Genomic DNA, 18,891 nt, shown 5'->3' on the forward strand with positions numbered 1-18,891 from the left:
CAGGAACTATAATATATTGGGTTTGCAAAAAGTTCATTTGGGTTTTTCCTTAAGAGCTTATGGAAAAACCTGAATGAACTGTTTGGCCAACCCAATATATATGTTTAAGTGTGTGTGTGTACGTATATGTATATTTCTTTTCTTCCCAGAGCTTAGAACTTTTGCAACAAGAATTCAAAAATACTGGCTAATTTAAGCTATTTAGAAGTACATTCATCAGTGATTCTGGATTTTCATTTCATTTATGGATTTTCATTCCATAAAATGAAAAAATGTTGACCCTTTACTTAGGAAGATGGTTTATCTCATCCAAGAGTCACGTGATACCCTATTCAGAACATTTCAAACATACTTTGCTTACTGTCAGGGATTGCAGAGCTAGATCTGAGCAAGGGAGAACAACTGCCAATCCTTTTGCCTACTTTCACTTTCCTGCCTTATTTCAAAAACCCCATCCCTGAGGAAATGTGCTTTTCAACTAGCAGGATGGAAGAAAACAATTTTGTATTGTTTATTTTTAGGTGTTTTTCCCATAGAAACTTGATTGAGATGGAAACATATTTCATTCACTCATGACAAATCATTGAAAAAAACCTTTTTTGGGGTATGAGTATAACTGGAAATATTCTAAGTTGGACTAAGTAGTCCTTTTGAATGAATGCTCCCAAAAACCCTCACCCAAAGGCTACACAAAAGCCAGTTAAACAACTGTGTAGTCTTTTCCTTCATGAGTCAGCAGCTGTTTTGGGTTCTATGGCAGATTTGGGCTGTTGTCCAGCTTTCCACAGCCACATACTCTTCACAGAGTCAGCTAGCAGTGAGGAGAGCAAGGCTACATCCCAAAGAAGGAAAACTACTGAACAGACTACTTGAGTTCCAGATTGGCCATGTGGTGATGTAATTCAGGGTCCAAATATCTTCCCTCTCCCCTCCCCTCTCTCAGGGGCCTCTCAACTTGCCCTTATATAAAAGTAGACCATGGCCCCTATATAAAAGGGCCATGGTAGTTGTGTAGCTTTACAACTGGAGGGATTTTTGGAAGGAGTGTTTACATTTTTACACTGTGGTCTTAATAATGGTGTTTTCAGGATGCCCAGAGTCTTAGATATAAGAATTCATTAGTATGGCTTGAGCAGGTCAACATTCTGGAGCCAGTCCTCATAAAATGCAAATGTCTAGGACACAGTTTTAGATTACTATTTAAGTTTGCAAATTGTAGAAGACAGTGCTAGAGGAAGAGATTTGCAGTTCTCACTCTGTCACTATTTACAGTTGAGCAGGAAATGGCATTCCAAAGGGAATCTTTCATCATCTAGTCTTCTACTCATCCACCAAATGATTTTAGGTACTTTTCTCTGTGCCACCAAGAGGCAGGGTGGTTTTGAAAGACTGCGCATTCTATGTGCTATAGTTTCAGCACAGTGTGATTATATTAACAACAAGGAAAAATAATTTGGTTTGTGGTAAGGAGGAAAGGGATTTTCAAAGAGATTTTTTTTTTAATGTTAAACATAACTGTTTAATAGTGCTCAAAGACATTTATGGTTTCTTTAATGAACAATTGCTATTAGAAGCAATTGCTTCTGTATTGACTGATGTTATTTTTCTAGCTTAAGCAGAAAAAGGTAACATTTCATATTACGGTAGAAAAAGGAGAATGAGGCCTGGTGAATCAGACTCCATAGGCCTACGGAAGAAACACAGTTATTGGTGGAAGAAGCACCAGAAAGCCTATGGGGCTACACAGAGGCACATACCAGGGATAGTCAAGCCATTGAAGGGAATGCACTAGCCACAGTTTAAAATTAATTTTAAAATCAGGTCAATACCAGGATGCTTAACTTACATGAGATGAAGAATGTATGCATTTGGGTGACAGAAGGTATATTAAGATGTACATAAGTTTTTTTTTTTCCTATTTTTTTCTTATTTCTACATACGTATTACATTTAGCTACTTTAAAATGATAATTTCAAAATAATGCTTTAAATGAAATACAAAGATTAACATAGTTTGTGTACCCCTTCCCTGTGTCCCTACCCCCAAATTTTAGCCATCAATGCCTATGTTTACACTGTAGATTTTTAATTATAGAGCATATATTACCTCAGTGTGACTACAAAGAGAGCCATCTAGTGGCAACTGACCTGACTTATAGTCATGTGACTTCAATCTGGTGAAGCTGGGGCCAAGGATCTCAACTCATTATTCAGTTATAGAAAACTGTATGTTAATATGGTATTGAAACACTATTTGGAGATATTTACTATGAAATAAGATGTGGGGGTGATAGAAGCATTGCTAGTGTTTTATACATGAGTTCTCTATAGGCTGTTGGGAAATATTTGCTCTGTGTTGTTTATTTTGGAAACATTCATTTTAGTATTTGGATTTTTTTTCATCTTGATGTAATAAGCCATTAAGCTCAATGAAGTTTATTTTTAATTTAAGTAGACAGAGACTTCAAAGAAAAGAGGGTGGGGTTGCAAGTGAGAAAAGATGGCCAAGTTGATACAAAAAATGGCAAAACAGTGTAGGAAAATATCAACATGTCTTGCATAATGAATCACAGAAAATGTGTCAATAGGAGTGAGGTCATCTTAAAAAAGGACAAATACAGATGAAATAAATAATATAACAAAATGCAGTAGAACTCCCTAAACTCAACCTATCTCTTATAAGAAAACATTAGCTAAAGCCTCTAGTATCTGAAAATTTGTACAAAATACAATAAAGCAAAAATATTTATTTGTAGTAGGATATTTGCAATCCTAAAATTTAGCCATCTGGAATTATTTTTAAAGGACCATACTATTAAATCTTTTGAAACGAGAATTTTCCTTTTAATGGGAAATCTGTATTTGATTGTAAAGATGGAACACTGCGTCCTTGGCCTGGCTGTTCTTGAATTGTAGGCTTAACATATAGTATAGGCTGGGATTCCAGTAAATTTATTTCAGGCATGAAAACCTAGAGGAATAAATGCATACATGTGAATATAAGAGTGTAACAATATGATATTCACTTCTATTATAATGAATTCCATATAACTGATGCTATTAGACTCCTTGTTTTACTGCTATGATGCTGTGAGAATGGAGTTAAGTCAGTGATGACTGTAATTAGCTATTGGCAAATCAGACTGGATAATGAGATGCAAAATAGCTCAGTGGCAAGTTTACACAATAAGACAGTCTGCCAAGGGACAGCGTTTTGATTTTTTCAAGGAAAGAAAATCATGCCTTATACTAAGACAACATGAATCTGTAATGTGCATTTGTACTCAGTTGTGTCCAACTCTGCACCCCCTGGACTGTAACCTGCCAGGCTCCTTTGTCCATGGAATTTTCCAGGCAAGAATACTAGAGTGGGTTGCCATTTCCTACTCCAGAGGATCTTCCTAAGCCAGGGGTTGAACCCACATCTTCTGCATTGGCAGGTGGATTCTTTACCACTGTGCCATCTTGGAAGCCCCCTCTGTAATATATGGAACAAATTTGTTCTGTAATACATGGAACAAATTTAACAGAGAACCAGAAGTTCAAATATAACTCTAATATTTTTTAAAAGAGACTCTACTTTTCTATTTAGAAGCTATTCAAGAAGTTAGTAAGTGTAAAATTAACATTTGGTCTCTGGGCATTAAAAGCATGGGTTTACCCAGCTGTGGATAGAGGCGCTATCATTGGATAGTGCCTTTTCTCATAGCCAATGGCTGAAGTTCTGGGAAGGCTGGAGACTTCAAAGAAGATGCAGGATTAGAATGGAGAGATGAAAAGTTGTAGATGAATTGTTGTTGGCATTTTCTCTGGCAGAAATCTCTAGAGATTTCATCCCCTGCCTCACCCTAGGATCCTTAACCTTTTAAATGATATTTCTAAGTCTCTTCAGTTTTTATTTTATCAGTAATGTTAAACACTTGAAAAGTCCTGGAGTACCAGTTGAGACAATAGGAAGAATTTAGAGGATGGTATTTTAGGGGAGTCACACGTCTCTATGATATATATGGCAATGAGGTTGAGCATTTCCTAATAACTGATATTGGTAATTAATTTTTGATAACTGTAATTTAAAGCTTGATTTTGGCAAACAAACTTGTTAAACTTCAGCTTGATGTTAACAAGCTTAACATTTTGTCTGTGAATAGGAAATGTTTGTAATGCTTTTCTAGCCTTCACCATTCTTTTCAAACTTCTATGCGCTAAAGTCATAGTATTATGGAATCATAATCTTATCTGACACACTGAGGTGCAGGAGCTAAGTAACTTGTCTAATATCACACATGTAGAAGATATGTTTTTGACTAAAAGAGAAAAGTAGAAAAATAGCTATAGATTTCCAAAAAAGCTCAACATTCAAATAGTAGTTTTGTCAGAGCTGCCTAGCATGATTTTAAAACTTCATTCACATAATCTAAATATTACTGACTTACCTTTAAAAGCTCTGTTGTGTGGAAACCAGTCTGATATTTCAGAAATTCCAGTATCTTGTTTAGGATTAAAACAACCCCATGAGAAAGAATGTAAGACTAAACTAGAGAAGAGAATATCAGGGGTGTTTTAGAATGAAATGTATGTCTTATAGTAATTATTTAGAAAATTTAGTTCTTGTGTTAACATTTCCTTACATGATGATGCTATTTAGACAATGCAGTGTCTAGGGTACAATAAAAATATTTTTAAATGTAATTTTTGCTATAGGAAAATAATCATTTCAAAATTCTAAAGTCTGACATGGCCTTTTCCAGATTCTAATGGTTTCCCCTGGGCATCAGCAGGGCTTTGTTCCTTCTAAAGGGTTTAGGGCAGAACCTGTTTGCCTTTTCCAGCTCCTGGATGTGCCCTACATTTCTTGAGTTGTAGCTGGTCTCTTTTTCCCTCTTCAGAGTCAGCAATGGCAGGTTGAGTCCTTCTCACATTGAATGACCTGACTCATCTTCCTTCTTCTTGTCTCCAAGACCTTGTGATATGTTGAGCCCACCTGGATAATCCAGAATAATTACCCTACTTTAAAGTCAGCTAATTAGCAACTAAACAACCAGTGGATCACTGAGTACTGGCACAAAAACAGACACAGATCAATGGAACAGCATGGAGAGCCCCCAAATAAACCCACACATTTTTGATCAATTAATCTATGACAAAGGAGGCAAGAATATATATGAGGGAGAAAAAGACAGTCTCTTCAACAAGTGGTGCTAGGAAAACTGAACAGCTATATGCAAAAGAATGAAATTAGAACATTCTCTAACATCATATACAAAAATGAACTCAAAATGAATTAAAGACCTAAATGTAAAACCAGATACTCCTAAAATTCGTAGAGGAAAACATAAATGTGTCTACTCTTTGACACAATTGAAACAACAATTTTTTGCTTAGGATCTACTTTAGGATCTGTCTCCTAAAGCATGGGTCTGCAACCTCCAGGCAGTAGACCGGTACCTCCTGTCAGATTAGCAGTGGCATTAGGTTAGAAATAACGTGCATGATAAAGGTAATGTGCTTGATTCATCCTGAAACTATTCCCCCCCATCTCCAGGCCCATGGAAAAACTATCTTCCATGAAACCAATCCCTGGTGCCAAAAAGGTTGGGGACTGCTGTCCTAAAGGAAAGGAAATAAGAGCAAATATAAGCAAATGGGATCTACTTAAGCTTAAAAGTTTTGCACAGCAAAGAAAACCACCCACCCCCCAACATAAAAAACACAACATCCTGAATGGGAGAAATACTTGGCAAATGACATGACTGATAAGGAGTTAATATCCAAAATATATAAATAGCTCATATAACTCAGCATAAAAAAACAATTAAAAGTGGGCAGAAGACTTGACTAGACATTTTCCCAAAGAACACATACAGAGAGCTAAAAGGCACATGAAAAGGTGACCAACCTCACTAATCATCAGGGAAAGGCAAATCAGAATGACCTCACTCCTGTCAGAATGGCTGTAATCCAAAAATGTACAAATAATAAAGGTTGGTGAGGATGTGGAGAAAAAGGAACACTTGTACACTCTTGGTGGGAATATACATTGGTGCAGCCACTGTGGAAAATAGTATGTAAATTTCTAAGGAAACTAAAAATAGAACTACCGTATGACCTAGCAGTTCTTTGTTGTTCAGTGTCTCAGTTGTGTCCGCCAAATCTTTGTGACCCCATGGACTACAGCATGCCAGGCTTCGCCGAATCTTTGTGACCCCATGGACTACAGCATGCCAGGCTTCCCTGTCCTTCACTATCTCCCAGAGTAGTAGCAATTCTACTCCTGGATATATATCTGAAAAAACAAAAACAATAATTCAAAAAGGTACATGCATTCCAGTGTTCATAGCAGCTTTGTTTACAATTGCTAAAGGCATGGAAACAACCTAAGTGTCTAGCAACCGCTAGATGAATAAAGAAGATGTGGTATATATACAATGGAATACTACTCAGCCATAAAAGAGAATGAAATTTTGCAATTTGCAGCAATGTGAATGAATTTGGAGGGCATTATGCTAATCGAAATTAGAGAAAGACAAATAGTGTATGATATAACTTACATGTGGAACCTAAAATATATAAGAAACAAGTGAGTATAACAAAACAGAAGTAGAATCACAATACAGAGGACAAACTCATGGTTACCAGTTGGGGGGCGCAACATAGGGAAGGAAGAGTGAGAAGTACAAACTATTGGGTGTAAGATAGACCCAAGGTTGTATTGTAAAACATGAAGAATACGGCCTATATTTTGTAATATTGTAATGGAAATATTGTAATTTTGTAAATGGATAGTAACACTTAATTATATAAAAATGAAAAGCAAAAAATAAAATTATTATTATCTATTTAAAGCTTTTCTAGTTCATGAGACACTATAAATTTCACTTAGGGGGCTGAGATGATGAAATATATAGTGACAATCTGTGTATAGCTGGGTTAGTTATGAGATCAGAGGCTTGTCAAATAAGAAATATGGTAAGATAGGAGAAGAGATGAGTTGGGCTAGGATCTGCTTGTGCTCCTAGAGGCAAATTGATCTGTTATTGGACCACTGCTAAAGATGGCCAATATATAGAAAATCTGAATTCCATCCCAATCAAAGTCCATGTTTCTTCTAAATCAGTAGTTATAAAGTGAAAGTGAAAGTCATTCAGTCATGTCTGGCTCTTTGCGACCCCATAGAGTATACAGTTCATGGAATTCTCCAGGCCATAATACTGGAGTGAGTAGCCTTTCCCTTCTCCAGGGGATCTTCCCAGCCCAGGAATTGAACCCAGGTCTCCCACATTGCAGGCAGATTCTTTACCAGCTGAGCCACAAGGGAAGCCCAAGAACACTGGAGTGGGTAGCCTATCCTTTCTCTAGCAGATTGTTCCAACCCAGGAATCAAACCAGTGTCTCCTGCATTGCAGGCAGATTCTTTACCAAGTGAGCTATGAGGGAAGCTGTGTAGTTATAAAAATGCTACCTTAATAGCATAAAGTCATTTTTAAAATGGAAGTAAAATTTCTTCTCATTTTGATAAGTTTCTTACTGATATTGGCACTAACCCTATTTTCTCCCTAGATGCTAGGAATAAAAGGTGGAATGAAAGTATGCAATGGTATGATTCCAGTACTTCTTAACTTTGTAATTTAGTAGGTAACTTGTGATTTTCGGGGCCATATATTGTCACCTTGCTTATTTAACTTATATACAGAGTTCAGTTCAGTCGCTCAGTCGTGTCCGACTCTTTGCGACCCCATGAATTGCAGCACGCCAGGCCTCTCTGTCCATCACCAACTCCCGGAGTCTACCCAAACCCATGTCCATCGAGTCGGTGATGCCATCCAACCATCTCATCCTCTGTCGTCCCCTTCTCCTCCCGCCCTCAATCCTACCCAGCATTAGGGTCTTTTCCAATGAGTCAACCCTTCGCATGAGGTGCCCAAAGTATTGGAGTTTCAGCTTCAACATCAGACCTTCCAATGAACACCCAGGGTTGATCTCTTTTAGGATGGATTGATTGGATCTCCTTGTAGTCCAAGGGACTCTCAAGAGTCTTCTCCAACACCACAGTTCAAAAGCATCAATTCTTCGGCGCTCAGCTTTCTTCACCGTCCAACTCTCACACCCATACATGACCACCGGAAAAACCATAGCCTTGACTAGACGGAATTTTGTTGGCAAAGTAATGTCTCTGCTTTTAAATATGCTATCTAGGTTGGCCATAACCTTCCTTCCAAGGAGTAAGCGTCTTTTAATTTCATGGCTGCAATCACCATCAGCAGTGATTTTGGAGCCCCCAAAAATAAAGTCTGACACTGTTTCCACTGTTTCCCCATCTATTTCCCGTGAAGTGATGGGACCAGATGCCATGATCTTAGTTTTCTGAACGTTGAGCTTTAAGCCAACTTTTTCACTCTCCTCTTTCACTTTCATCAAGAGGCTCTTTAGTTCTTCTTCACTTTCTGCCATAAGGGTGGTGTCATCCGCATATCTTAAGTTATTGATATTTTTCCCTGCAATCTTGATTCCAGCTTGTGTTTCTTCCAGCCCAGCGTTTCTCATGATGTACTCTGCATATAAGTTAAATAAGAAGTTAAATATGCAGAGTACCTCATGTGAAATGCCTGGCTGGATGAATCACAAACTGGAATCAAGATTTCCGGGAGAAATAGCAACAACCTCAGGTATGCAGATGATACCATTCTAATGGCAGAAAGTGAAGAGAAACTAAAGAGCCTCTTGATAAAGGTGAAAGCTGCTGCTGCTGCTGCTAAGTTGCTTCAGTCGTGTCCTACTCTGTGTGACCCCATAGATGGCAGCCCACCAGGCTCCTCCGTCCCTGGGATTCTCCAGGCAAGAACACTGGAGTGGGTTGCCATCTCCTTCCCCAATGCATGAAAGTGAAAAGTGAAAGTGAAATTGCTCAATCATGTCTGACTCTTCATGACCCCATGGACTGCAGCCTACCAGGCTCCTCTATCCATGGGATTTTCCAGGCAAGAGTACTGGAGTGGGATGCCATCGTCTTGTCCATAAAGGTGAAAGAGGAGAGTGAAAAAACAAACTCAAAACTCCATATTCAGAAATCTAAGATCATGGCATCTAGTCTCATCACTTCATGGCAAATAGATGGGGAAAAAATGGAAACAGTGGCAGACTGTATTTTCTTGGGCTCCAAAAATCACTGCAGATGGTGACTGCAACCATGAAATTAAAAGAAGCTTCTTGGAAGAAAAGTTGTGACAAACCTACACAGCATATTAAAAAGCAGAGACATCACTTTGCTGACAAAGATCTGTCTAGCCAAAGCTAAGGTTTTACCAGTAGTTATGTATGGATGTGAGAGTTGGACCATAAGGAAGGCTGAGTTCTGAAGAATTGATGCTTACGAATTGTGGTGCTGGAGAAGACTCTTGCGAGTCCCCTGGACTGCAAGGAGATCCAACCAGTCAATCATAAAGGAGATCGGTCCTGAATATTCACTGGAAGGCCTGATGCTGAAGCTGAAGCTTCAATACTTTGGCCACCTGATGTGAAGAGCTGACTCATTGGAAAAGACCCTGGTGCTAGGAAAGATTGAGGGCAGGAGGAGGAGGAGGTGGCAGAGGATGAGGTGGTTTGATGGTGTCACTGAAGCAGTGGACATGAGTTTGCGCAAACTCTGGAAGATGGTGAAGGACAGGGAAGCCTGGCGTGCTGCAGTCCATGGGCTCACAAAGAGCCAGACATGACTTAGTGACTCAACAACAGCAACAGCAACAACAACAACAACAACAATATGAGATCCTAGACTTGAACGTCTCTTCTGCTTCTGGCCAATTATTTGATTATTTAACAAACTGACAGAGAGCCCAAGGCTTGATCACATCACAGAAAAGTGATAAAACTATGATTGCTTTTCAAAATGGCATGATATTTGCATTTACCAGGGCAGGGGAGAAAGCAGGAATTTAAAAAGTGATGGAAACTAAAAGAGGAAAAGGGAAACAAGGAATATATATATAGTGAGTGTTTTAAAAATGAGTTAAAGCAAAAATGTGAAAATACTGCAAGCTTAAATAGATCAACAAAAACAATGAAGCAGAGAAAAAAGTCACGAAGGAAAATGAAAGTTAAACAAAGTAGAAAAACTTAAGAGAGTTTGAGGAAAAACAGATGTAGGAGAGAAAAAAGTACAAAAGCACCCAACACTGGGCAATACAAAAGAAAGTCCAGTTAAAGGGTGGAGTAAATGTGAGCCAGAAATACAAGAAAGTTTAAAATAACGTTTGCTTTGCTTAGCTGTAATAACTGGAAAGGGACTTACTGCCTTCATATAGTTTTCGATCTAAAAATAAAAATCTGTGGTCAGTTCTACAAAGCCTAAGACTATAATGACCACTTGCTCCTAAAAATTTCTACTTAGTCAAAAAAAATATAGTAAATATATCATATGGAAGAGTTCTTTTGAAGTTATTACTATGATTATATGTTAATTACTATGTTAATATGAGTATTATTTTTTTAATGAGTAGAGATGAAAAATTTCAAATATGTAAAATTACTATGCAAAGTAATAGCCCTATTAAGAGATGGGAAAATATAGTTTGGCATGAAACTTGGCAAAGCACATTGACTGAGGTGGATGTGAAGCAATGAGCCCTGTCTGCACAAAGTAGAGATGTGTCCTGCTTGCAGGCAGCAAGATGGATTAAATGACATTTTTGGGTCTCTTCTGGTCTTAAAGTGACCATTAAGATTACAATCTGCAAACTCTCCATTTCCCAGCTGGTGGGCCAATTAGTTCTTCTCTGCTTTGAAAATAAAGTTAACTTTCAATTCTCTGCACTAATTAGGGATAAGTGATATGGAGTAGGTAAACCAAAATGATGGAAAGTCCAAAAATAACCTCACTTTTCTTTGAAGGGGTTTGGGAAGTTCTGAATATACACAGCTTTTCAGACAAAATGAGTTCTTTGGTATCAGTGACCCTCTTTTAGAGGTTAATATAGTGCTGCATATATTCAAGAAATGTCTATTGAGTTGAAATTGAAAATGCACAGCCAGACTTGACCACAGAGCTTCCCAATCAGGCATCATGTTCAGCCTGTCTCCTGTTTTCCATTCCAAGAGGGGAATGCTGCTGCTGCTGCTGCTAAGTTGCATCAGTTGTGTCTGACTCTGTACGACCCCATAGACGGCAGCGCACTAGGCTCCTCTGTCCCTGGGATTCTCCAGGCAAAAACGCTGGAGTGGGTTGCCATTTCCTTCTCCAATGCACGAAAGGGAAAAGTGAAAGTGAAGTTGCTCAGTCGTGTCCGACTTGTAGCGATCCCATGGACTGCAGCCTTCCAGGCTCCTCTGTCCATGGGATTTTCCAGGCAAGAGTACTGGAGTGGGTCGCCAGTGCCTTCTCCAAAGAGGGGAATGAACTACAGTTAACCCTTGAAAAATGTGGGGATTTGGGTGCTGACCTTCCACAATGAAATATCCTAGTATAACTTTATAGTTGGTCTTCTGAACCCACAATTCCATATTCTTGAATTTAACCAACATGGATCATATATTACTGTAATATTTAGTTTTGAAAAGTATCCACATATAAGTGGATCTGCACAGTTCAAAGCTGTGTTGTTCAAGGGTCAACTGTGTATCATTACCCACGGATGGAACAATGGTGGCTGAAAGCACAGTAGTCTTCACTACCAGCATTTGGGCCAAAAAGGGGATTTCTCCTCCAGCTTTTTCTGTTCCTCAAACATGACAAATGTGTGTCTTCTTCAGTGTTTTTCTTCTTATCACTCCTTCTTTTTGGAAGGTTCTTTCCTTCAGTATGCATATGGATTTCAGTTCAATCTCTGTAGGAATCTGTTCAAATGTCACCTTCTTTAAACTTCTTACATAATAGAATATACATTCCAGTCACTATCTCTTTCACTCTATTTTATCTTTCTCTGTAACAAGTATCATCTTCTGATTATCTAACATGCTGCTTATTTTACTGGTTTATTTGTTTGTTATCTGTCTCCATGGTGGTGGTTTAGTGGCTAAATTGTGTTCGACCCTTGTGACCCCATGGACTGTAGCCCACCAGGCTCCCCTGTCCATGAGATTTCCTAGGCAAGAATACTGGAGTGGGTAGCCATTTCCTTCTCCAGGGGATCTTCTCTATCCAGGGATTGAACCCTGGTCTTCTGAATTATAGGCAGATTCCTTACCGACTGAGCCACCAGGTTACCCATCTATCTCCATTCATTAGCATACATTTTCTGAAGATGGGAACTCTATTTTGATCACCAGTGTATCTTTGATATCTAGAAAAATATATGCAAATAATAGGTAATGAAGTATCTGCATATATGAAGCAGAAGTGAAAAAAGTACCATTTATTAAATATGCTGCCTGCTTCCCACTTTCAAGGGGCAGGGTGAGTCATTAGGGGTGCTGCCCATTATCTCCATGTTATAGCTGAGTAGACTGAGTACCTAAACATTAAGGTTGAAGGCTGGTTAGCTGAATTAGAAACTCAAAATCACACCTGGATGGCTCTTAGGTGCTAGACAATGCTGTATAAATTTCTCTTATTTTCTTGAAGGCTTTGGAGGGCGTAAAAGGTTGGTGAAGGAATCTGAGGAGCAGAGTGGGGTAGGGTAGAATGGTCCCAGGATGATCTGAGGTAGCATGGTGAGAGGGAGAACCTTAGTGAAACAGAGAAGCAAAAGTTATAGCCAAGGACACAACAGTGAACATCATCAGGAGGCAGCAGATAGAGGCAAAGCCATAATGAGGAAGTCTAATTATACAGTCCAAAGTCTAAGGTATCAGGTGAGGTTAAGATGCCTAGAGAAAAATAGGGCAATGCTAAGGTTGAAAACACTGCCAAGATACTAGGGGCCAGCTTTTCTGATATGTGTGGCCTGTGGGTGAATTTGAAGGTTTACGGATGGCTTAAAGCAGATGTAGAACTGTCAAAACACTGGTTTGTAGAATTAGCTCCCTGTTCACTCAATGATGGGCTTCTCAGGTGATCTTAGTAGTAAAGAATCCACCTGCCAATGCAGGAGACGTAAGAGGCAAGGATTTGATCCCTGGGTTGGGGAGATCCCCTGGAAAAGGGCGTGGCAACCCACTCCAGTATTCTTGCCTGGAGAATCCCATGGACAGAGAAGCCTGGTAGGCTACAGTCCACAGGGTTGCAAAGAGTTGGACATGACTGAAGCGACTTAGCACACACCCCCAATGATTAGGGTGATGGCCATCCGCCTGTTATGTAAACATTCTTTCATGTTGCTTTGCTGGCAATAAGGGCCTATGCAACCAGTCCACCTGTGACTCCTGATGTGCAGAATGATGTTGCATCACCAAGTCTCATCTTCATTGCTTCTAGTTACAAGGCAGGGCTATGTTATGACTGAGAACCTTTGCTTTTATGGGCCTCTTACTCCACAAAATGTTAAAAATTATATTTTATGACTGTGTTGGACTAAAAAATGAATAAATTAATCTTATGTAGCAAAACATTCTCTTTGATCTACAAGTTTTTTTTCTTCTGATTTTAAAAGAAATTAAAACATTTTTGTGGGGCTCTAAAAAGTATTGTGGGTCTTAGGCACTGTGTCTGCAGTGGACAACTGGTAAGGCAGCCTGGCTTATGAGTTACCTATTTGTTTTACAATATAAAATAGCATGTGACATCCTTAGTTATGGTAACTCTTGGACTTTAAATGATCTAACCACAAGTGAAACAAGTGCATATGGCATTATCCTATATCGTTATAGTCAATTTTTGTCAGTATGGGATATCTAAAAATACCTACCATGAGTTTCTTAGATTTCTTGGAAAAGGTGAAATATTAGTGCTTACTCTTGAAACCCATTAGACTGTGTAATACAATTTTAATTCTCCTCCCGTTTATGGCCCTGCAGTGCCAGCAACTTGATTGATAAGTTCATGCAGAAAAAGTAAAAAACTAAAGCTAAAAGGTAATTTTTTTCCCTGGAAAAACTGGGAACTACCAAAATGAAGCTTACTTAAGAATATGTTGGAATTTCCTAAAATTGCTGGAAAGAGGTAGTTGTAGTAACAATAATATAAATTAATCATTAGCATCATCCTACTACCATATGTTGAATTCCTAATATAATTCAAGCACAAAACTATGTTAACTTTTTTTCAATAAATCATTCTCAACTGGGTTACTATTATTAATCCTCATTTCTGGATAAGGAAATGAGGATTATAGGGGTTAAACAACTTTTTCATCATCTGTGGCTCAGACCATGAACTCCTTATTGCCAAATTCAGACTTAAATTGAAGAAAGTTGGGAAAATCGCTAGACCATTCAGGTATGACCTAAATCAAATCCCTTATGATTATACAGTGGAAGTGAGAAATAGAGTTAAAGGACTAGATCTGATAGAGTGCCTGATGAATTATGGATGGAGGTTCATGACACTGTACAGGAGACAGGGATCAAAACCATCCCCAAGATAAAGAAATGCAAAAAAGCAAAATGACTGTCTGAGGAGGCCTTACAAATAGCTGTGAAAAGAAGAGAAGAGAAAAGCGAAGGAGAAAAGGAAAGATATACCCGTTTGAATGCAGAGTTCAAAAGAATAGCAAGGGGAGATAAGAAAGCCTTCCCCAGTGATCAATGCAAAGAAATAGAGGAAAACAATAGAATGGGAGAGACTAGAGATCTCTTCAAGATGATTAGAGATACCAAGGGAATATTTCATGCAAAGATGGGCAATATAAAAGACAGAAATGGTATGGACCTAACAGAAGCAGAAGATATTAAGAAGATGTGGCAAGAATACACCGAAGAACTATACAAAAAAGATCTTCATGACCCAGCTAATCATGATGGTGTGGTCACTTATCTAGAGCCAGACATCCTGGAATGCAAAGTCAAGTAGGCCTTAGGAAGCATCACTGTGAACAAAGCTAGTGGAGGTGATGGAATTCCAGTTGAGCTGTTTCAAATCCTGAAAGATGATGCTGTGAAAGTGCTGCACTCAACATGCCAGCAAATTTGGAAAACTCAGCAGTGGCCACAGGACTGGAAAAGATCAGTTTTCATTCCAATCCCAAAGAAAAGCAATGCCAAAGAATGTTCTAACTACTGCACAATTGCACTCATCTCACACACTAGTAAAGTAATGCTCAAAATTCTCCAAGCCAGGATTCAACAGTATGTGAACCATGAACTTCCAGATGTTCAAGCCGGATTTAGAAGAGGCAAAGGAACCAGAGATCAAACTGCTAACATCTGTTGGATCATTGAAAAAGCAAGAGAGTTCCCGGAAAACATCTGTTTCTGCTTTATTGACTATGCCAAAGCCTTTCACTGTGTGGATCACAATAAACTGTGGAATATTCTGAAAGAGATGCGAATGCCAGACCACCTGACCTGCCTCTTGAGAAATCTGTATGCAGATCAGGAAGCAACAGTTAGAACTGTACATGGAACAACAGACTGGTTCCAAATAGGAAAAGGAGTACATCAAGGCTGTATATTGTCAGCTTGCTTATTTAACTTATATGCAGAGGACATCATGAGAAATGCTGGGCTGGATGAAGCACAAGCTGGAATCCAGATTCCTGGGAGAAATAACAATAACCTAGATATGCAGATGACACCACCCTTGTGGTAGAAAGTGAAGAAGAACTAAAGAGACTCTTGAGGAAAGTGAAAGAGGAGAGTAAAAAAGTTGGCTTAAAACTCAATATTGAGAAAACTAAGATCATGGCATCTGGTCCCATCACTTCATGGGAACTAGATGGGGAAACAGTGGAAACAGTGTCAGACTTTATTTTGGGGGGCTCCAAAATCACTGCTGATGGTGACTTCAGCCATGAAATCAAAAGACGCTTACTCCTTGGGAGGAAAGTTATGACCAACCTAGATAGCATATTAAAAAGCAGAGACATTACTTTGCCAACAAAGGTCCGTCTAGTAAAGGCTATGGTTTTTCCAGTGGTCATGTATGGATGTGAGAGTTGGAGTATAAAGAAAGCTGAGTGCCGAAGAATTGATGCTTTTGAAGTGTGGTGTTGAAGAAGACTCTTGAGAGTCCCTTGGACTGCAAGGAGATCTAACCAGTCCATCCTAAAGGAAATCAGTCCTGAATATTCATTGGAAGGACTGATGTTGAAGCTGAAGCTCCAATACTTTGGCCACCTGATGGGAAGAACTGAGTCATTTGAAAAGGCCCTGATGCTGGGAAAGATTGAGGGCAGGAGGTGAAGGGGACGACAGAGGATGAGATGGTTGGATGGCGTCACCGACCCAATGGACATGAGTTTGAGTAATTCTGGGAGTTGGTGATGGATAGAGAGGCTTGGTGTGCTGTAGCCCATGATGTATGGCAAAACCAGGATTCACCTAATTTTATGTAATGCCAGAAACTGTGCTTTTAGCCTCCTTTATCTATTGTTTCCCTCATAACTTCTTAGAGTTGTTAGAGAGTTCCTTAGAACTTTTAAAACTTTAATGCAGACATGATGAGTTTGGTGTGAACAACCCCAACTAGAAGGGGTGCTTAATCGAGTAATGCTTGGGAGTACTGAGGGAACTTGATAAAAATGTGATTATTTTACAGTCAAATCACAGTGGGTTATCTGAGAAAGAGGAAAAATAAAATGTCTTAATTTCTCTCATTATTTGAACTCTGTTCAAATTAATCTTTCTGCTAAAAAAGAAACTCATTTCTTAATTATCTTTTTTGGAAACTATAACAAGAAATATTTGCCCTAATACATGGACAATTTTCATTGGATATATAGTAAATGAGAGTCAACTATGTGTCTGATGCTATGCTGAACACCAATGAAAATGCCTCTGCTGCAGTAATATTACTATGCTTTAAATCAGCACTGTTCAACAGACATATGATGTGAGCCACATATACAAGTTAAAAATTCCTAGTAGTCATGTAAAAAATTAAAAGAAGCAAGTGAAATTAATTTTAATAATAAATTTACACTAATATGTTATCATTTTGACATGTAATTAACATGAACATTATTGACATATTTACATCCTTTTTTTGTATGAAGTCTTCAATTTTAGTGAATATTTTACATTCAGAGCATGTCACAATCAGAATGACAAATTTTCACTAGAATTATTTTGAGATAAACTTGTAGTTCGTAAAATCAGTAGTTGAAAAGGTAGATTCATATGCTAGTATTATTTCAAACATACTTGAAAGTTCTTTAAACATTGAATTATTAATTAAAAATTTAATTTAGATTAATTAAAATAAAAAATATTGAATTTCTCAGTTGAACCAGTGACATTTGAAGTATTTAATCTTCACTTGTGGTCAGTGGCTATTATATTGGACAATACACATCTTCAGTTCAGTTCAGTTCAGTTGCTCAGTCGTGTCCGACTCATTGCGACCCCATGAACTGCAGCACGCCAGGCCTCTCTGTCCATCACCAACTCCCGGAGTTTACCCAAACCCATGTCCATCGAGTTGGTGATGCCATCCAACCATCTCATCCTCTGTTGTCCCCTTCTCCTCCTGCCCCCAATCCTACCCAGCATTAGGGTCTTTTCCAATGAGTCAACCCTTCGCATGAGGTGGCCAAAGTATTGGAGTTTCAGCTTCAACATCAGACCTTCCAATGAACACCCAGGATTGATCTCTTTTAGGATGGATTGATTGGATCTCCTTGCAGTCCAAGGGACTCTCAAGAGTCTTCTCCAATACCACAGTTCAAAAGCATCAATTCTGTGGCACTCAGCTTTCTTCACCGTCTTAGAAATTCTAAATAGCGTATGTCCTTTCAGTGACTCCCACGTACAGGGCTTATTCAATTTATTGATTTACAATTTATGGACAAAAGCCAGTTTTGTATCCAGGGTCCCCATTATTTCACTTGGTGTAAGTTAGTTAGATTATTTTGTCCAATGTTTTATTTTGTGTCTGATTAGATAGCAAAAGAGAGCTCAAAAAAAAGTGGCCATACTTATAAACTATTAAGTTTATTTATTCATTGGCCATCAGCCTGTGGGATCTTAGTTGCCCAAACAGAGAGATTGAACCCAGGCCACAGCCACGAAAGCACTAAGTCTGAGCCATTGGACTGCCAGGGATTTCCCTATTAAGTTTATTTTAACCTTACTTGAATCCTCCACATTTCCCCTCTCTTAATAGCCCTTATTCTTTCTAGTTTCCACATTTAGAAATAGAAGAATATGGGTAGGGTTATGAATAAAAATAATTTTAGATACTTTTTCTGTCACCCTCAAAATCCTTTAAATGCTATTGACAATATCCAGTTATTAATAGCATAAATATTATCCATTACTAGAAAGTGAAACAAGTGAAAACATTGTGTCCTTAGCTATCACTCTTTTGGGCTTTGACAGATGCTATTTTGGGGTTTTTCAGGATGATATTACTTATGGACATGTTTGCCTTTTGATTAGTGCTTTCAATGCCTAAAGCTCCCTGGATGGTATTCAAGATGGGAGGGATTTAAGATTGTTGAAGGCTGAACATATAATGCTGTGAGGTATATAGGAAATCACACTGGAAGGATAGTAACTAAATGGGTGGTATCAGGGTGCTCTATGGAACATTGTGTATTGTACAATACAGAGGATAACAATGGAATGCTTATAGTATGGATAAACAATTTGGGACTGGGGTATGACTGACGTGGTTTTCATTAGATTCATTCATTAGCTCCACTCAGTCTTTGACTTCACTTAGTGTCTGATATTAGTTTACCCTTAGTTGGGAGGATTCAGTATATTTGGATTGGTCACAAGACATTTCGGGCTTCCCTAGTGGCTCAGACAGTAAAGAGTCTGCCTGCAGTGTGGAAGACTGGGGTTTGATCCCTGGGTAGGGAAGATCCCCTGGAGAAGGAGATGGAAACCCACTTCAGTATTCTTGCCTGGAAAATTCCAC

At 38.7% G+C, this 18,891-nt stretch overlaps 1 protein-coding gene across 2 annotated transcripts in view; it reads left to right on the forward strand.

Moving 5' to 3' along the window:
* LOC145516423 (uncharacterized) overlaps positions 1-18,891 on the forward strand; it is a 581,394-nt gene that overhangs the window by 122,018 nt on the left and 440,485 nt on the right. The gene's annotated exons all lie outside the window — the stretch shown is intronic.

The sequence above is a fragment of the Giraffa tippelskirchi genome, chromosome 8, assembly GCF_054371585.1.
Source record: "Giraffa tippelskirchi isolate mGirTip1 chromosome 8, T2T-mGirTip1v1.2.pri, whole genome shotgun sequence".
Classification (NCBI taxonomy): Eukaryota; Metazoa; Chordata; class Mammalia; order Artiodactyla; family Giraffidae; genus Giraffa; species Giraffa tippelskirchi.